Consider the following 5,000-nt stretch of genomic DNA (forward strand, 5'->3'; position numbering starts at 1 on the left):
GGATAAGTCACTATCCAGAGTATAAAATACAGTTCACGTTAAACGTTGGTTGGGCTTTTGAACTGCCAACGGTCGCGCTGCCCCGATTGGTACTAGATTCGAATAGACACAAATGCTTCGAATTCCTTTGGCCCGCTTTCTTGCACCGATCATGCTGAGAAAGGATTTCAGGATCGAGAAGCTCAAGTTCGGCGAAGGTATGGGGACATATCTAATCGATCGGATGCTGGTGTTTTTAAGGTAAGAATTTCACTGGTTTGGCGTCAGTTCCAACTTGAACAAGACAAAGTCACCGACCGGCGGCTCAGTGTTGCCTGCCTTGTCAATTTTCTTCACTCTCTAACCGGCAGTAGAGAAAAGATCTCGCAAAATGCCTAAAAGAGCTCGGAATGACCAAAAAACGTAACACAGGACTCAGTTAACACTTTGTTTGATCTTTCATTGAATTATTTGCTTTCAAACTTTGTTGCCGAGCAAATCGCAACCGCAGTAATATTCTTCTGTATTTATCCTTCTACAGATCGATAGCAACAACACCAACAGAGGGTGGTTCCGTCTGTGTCCGGCCTTCGAACAACTGGGGCCAGGGCCCGGTTGTTCAAAAGCCGATTAACGCTAATCACAAATTACAAATTAACCAAGGAGTTTATTTCTCTAATTCCAACTCCTGTTCAATGCTAATATTCGGCAAAACTTTACATTAGAACAAGTCAAAACACATTTGAACACATCAAACAAGTTGAACACATGAATCAAGAGTTTACGCTAACCTGGATTGTGTTAATCGGCTTTCGAACCACCGGTCCCTGGTCTATAATCCTGTGCCTCCACCACTACACTACAACGATGAGTATGATAAGCCCAACACATTTCTTTTCATTATTGTCTTTTGTTTAATAAGTCACTCTACCTCGCATTTGCATAAAATCAGAGGTCACATGAGATAGCAAGCATGCACTTCGAGCTCAGTGCGAGTTGGACTTCGAGCGAAGCACTGAGTCAAAGACAAGTTCTTGTAGAAAAGAGTCAGTTTTCCCTCTTTCGTTAAATTACGAGCGGAAACTACGAATGTCAAAGCGAGATAGAGATTCACAGGAGTCCACAATGGTCGATGGAGACCTTAACGAAGAAGAACGTCTTGGAAATTTGTCCATGCCCCATTCATTTTCAGTCAACAAACAGGCAGCTCCTGCCTTTATCTCGCCAAAACAGATCTCTTCGCTGACTTCAGCGATTCAGAGTCTGACGGAGAGATTGGTGGAAAGCCTTAAAGGGCAAACCTACCAAGGGCAAAGCCAAAAAGCTCTGTCCTGACATCGGCTCCATGAGCGAGGACTCTAGCGACTCTAAGTGCGAAACTCTTTGGAACCAGGTGACGAACTTCCAACCATCTACCTCAGCTGACAGTGGAGGTCAGCAGGAGAAACACTCTCCTATTAGTGATGATGATGCAGATTTGCGTGAGCTGACTAAAGAATATGAGTCCGAGGACTCTGTTGGAGTTGCACTGAAAAGTGAACAGCACGCAAAGCTCCTAAACAAGATTTTCAGGAGCAAAATGGGGGAGACAACCCTTGAGAAAAACTGGAGGAAATTGCGAGAAAACACGAGGAAACGTGACTTGCACATGGCAAAAATGCAGCAAGCCCTTGTTAAAGGTATTATTCCAATAGCTCAGGTTGTAGATACTGCTACACTGAATTTAGAGGAGATTCAGCTTGTAAGAAAAGAGATGCCTGGAAGCGTTATCCTTGCTCTTTCATGTGAATTATGAGCTCAATATCCAAAGAAGGTTTTTAATGAAACCTGACATTGGCTCTGAGTTTGGCTCACTCTGTTCTCCAATGGTTCCATTCAATGACTACTTGTTTGGGGATGACCTCTAAAAATACCTTAAGGACATTGGGGATGAGAATAAAATTGGAGCCAAACTCCAGAGAGGTACAAAGGCAAAATACTCACCTGCCTCTGGCACTAGTTTTGGGAGAGCCTCTTGCAACCAGAACAGGCCAAAAACCCAGCACAGCCGGGGTCCCCAGTACCCCGGCAAGAAGTATCCTCACGAAGGTGAGGTACGTAATGATGTCACTTGTTTCATGGCTGGAAATATAACAAATTTTATTGAAACCTGGATGACAATCACATCTGATTCTAATATTCTTGACATGGTTAAGGGCTGCCATCTTGAGTTTGATGAGGAGCCTGTCCAACATTACGTGATAAAACATCTGATGAACTACACGCACAGAGAAAAGGGAAATATTCAATTGGAGACAACTAAATTGCTTCAAAAAGGAGTTACCTGGAAGGCTATTCAATTTACAGGACAATTTATCTCTTCCGTGTTCATTCGGCCAAAAAAGAATGGCTCCTTTCGAATGATCCTAAATCTGAAGTAATTGAATGCGTTTATTACATACCACCATTTTAAAATGGAGACACTCCAGTCTGCCCTTACCCTTGTCAAGCCAGGTTCATACATGGCAGTCCTTGACTTGATGGATGCTTATTGTTCTGTAAGTATTGCTGTGGAGCACAGGCATCACTTGAGATGTGTGTTTATGAACCAACTGCTTGAATATGTTGGTTTGCCAAATGATCTGGCTTCAGCTCCTAGACTATTCACTAAACTCATGAAGCATGTTTATAGTACACTTAGATCCAAAGACATATGCTTAGTTGGATACACAGATGATATTCTAATTTCGGCCGACTCACCAGAGGGGCTCAATTCAGCTGTTAAAGAGACCATACTCCTCTTACAATCATTGGGTTCTTTATTCATGAAACTAAGTCTAATCTTGAACCCTCTCAGGAGGTAAAATTTCTGGGGTTCTTATTTGGCAAAGCTAGATACAGAGTGGTGGATAAAAAAAAATGCCGCTCGTATCCAGTACCTATCCTAATGCCAGCCGCCCAGGACACTCTTAACTGTGGTAGCTCTCTTTTAGGCTGAGGTTGTGTTATTAATGGATCTGATACCATAACGGAAGGAAGGTGGAGCCCAAGTGAGGCCCTCTCCCATATTAACTGTTTGGAGCTTAAAGCTATTAAGCTGGGCCTCCAGTCATTCTGTAGTCACGTGAGCAACACGCATATAAAAGTGCTCTCTGACAATCAACAGCCGTTGCTAATATTCGAGCTATAGCGGGGTACACATTCAGTTACTTGCGATCAGATAACTAGAGAAATTCTACTCCGGTGTAAGCAGAGACAAATCTGGCTTACAAACTCTCACTTACCTGGCCGCTTAAATGTTGTGGCTGACAGGGCCAGTAGAGAGTTTACGGACAATACAGAGTGGGCCTTGGAGGCCAGTGTTTTAACAAACTTGTAGATAAATGAGGTCAACCTGCTGTTGATATGTTTGCCTCAAGGCTGAATTACATAGTACGAAACTATGTGGCATGGAAGCCTGACCCAAGCGCATCAGCCATTGATGCATTTACAATAGACTGGGCTAACTATGATCTCATTTATTGCTTTCCTCCATTCAGCCTGTTCGCGAAGGTTCTTCAAAAAATTCAAGTTTGTCAGGCCACTCAATTGTTGTTGTTCCCCGTTGGAGCACCCAGTTCTGATATCCAAAGTTGCTGAAAATGCTTCTACAAGCTCCTGTCCAAATACCAGTGAAGCCAAATACTTTGACATTCACTTATGTCCAGGTTTGCACGCAAATGCGAAAATTGCGATTTTTGCGAAAAATCGCAAAAATCGTAAATGGTGCAAAGAAGAAGACAAATCCCTAACTAGGACACGCGATTTTTGCAAAAATTGCGATTTTTGCGATTTTTTGCAAAAATCGTTAAAATCGCAAAAATCGCGACTCTTCTCGGGGACTTGTGTTCTCTACTATTTCAGTGTTGTGCGCTGTTTGCGATTTTAACGATTTTTGCGAAAATTGCGAAAAATCGCAAAAATCGCAAAACTCTCAAAAGCTAAAGAAGACAAGTCCTCAAAAGTGTTGCGATTTTTGCGATTTTAACGATTTTTGCGAAAATTGCGAAAAATCGCAAAAATCGCAACTCTCAAAAGCTAGAGAAAACAAGTCCCCCAAAAGTGTTGCGATTTTAACGATTTTTGCGAAAATTGCGAAAATTGCGAAAAATCGCAAAAATCGCAAAACTCTCAAAAGCTAAAGAAGACAAGTCCTCAAAAGTGTTGCGATTTTTGCGATTTTAACGATTTTTGCGAAAATTGCGAAAAATCGCAAAAATCGCAACTCTCAAAAGCTAGAGAAAACAAGTCCCCCAAAGTGTTGCGACTTTTGCGATTTTTGCGATTTTAACGATTTTTGCGAAAATTGTGAAAATTGCGAAAAATCGCAAAAATCGCAAAACTCTCAAAAGCTAAAGAAGACAAGTCCTCAAAAGTGTTGCGATTTTTGCGATTTTAACGATTTTTGCGAAAATTGCGAAAAATCGCAAAAATCTCAAAAGCTAGAGGAAACAAGTCCCCCAAAAGTGTTGCGATTTTTGCGATTTTAACGATTTTTGCGAAAATTGCGAAAAATCGCAAAAATCGCAAAACTCTCAAAAGCTAGAGAAGACAAGTCCCGCTAACGCGTTGCGATTTTTGCGATTTTAACGATTTTTGCGAAAATTGCGAAAAATCGCAAAAATCGCAAAACTCTCAAAAGCTAGAGAAGACAAGTCCCGCAAACGCGTTGCGATTTTTGCGATTTTTGCGAAAATTGCGAAAAATCGCAAAAATCGCAAAACACTGAAAAGAAATCGAAAACAAGGCCTGGACAAGAGTCGCGATTTCTCTGTGGGTCACAACCCCGAACAAGCAGGAGCCAAGACTACAGTTTGATATATTACTTCTTGGGAATCGAGTGCCAGCCGTTTGACGGCGTAAGAATTCTTCAATTTCATTACGTGTGTCAACCAACGAATTCAAAATTACTGAATCTTGAATATATGGTTTCTCCAAGCTTTTAAGCACTGAAGCAATCATTACTAACTGAAAGCAATGAACTTCAAAAATAAGTGGAATAC

At 41.6% G+C, this 5,000-nt stretch overlaps 1 protein-coding gene and 1 pseudogene across 4 annotated transcripts in view; one reads left to right on the forward strand and one right to left on the reverse strand.

Annotated features, from left to right (window-relative positions):
* The window catches only part of LOC138042857 (uncharacterized), a 37,318-nt gene that overhangs the window by 5,290 nt on the left and 27,028 nt on the right, over window positions 1-5,000 (reverse strand). The gene's annotated exons all lie outside the window — the stretch shown is intronic.
* Window positions 2,433-5,000, forward strand: part of LOC138041761 (uncharacterized) — an 11,889-nt pseudogene continuing 9,321 nt past the window's right edge.

Source organism: Montipora capricornis, chromosome 3 (genome assembly GCF_036669925.1).
Source record: "Montipora capricornis isolate CH-2021 chromosome 3, ASM3666992v2, whole genome shotgun sequence".
In the NCBI taxonomy this organism is placed as follows: domain Eukaryota; kingdom Metazoa; phylum Cnidaria; class Anthozoa; order Scleractinia; family Acroporidae; genus Montipora; species Montipora capricornis.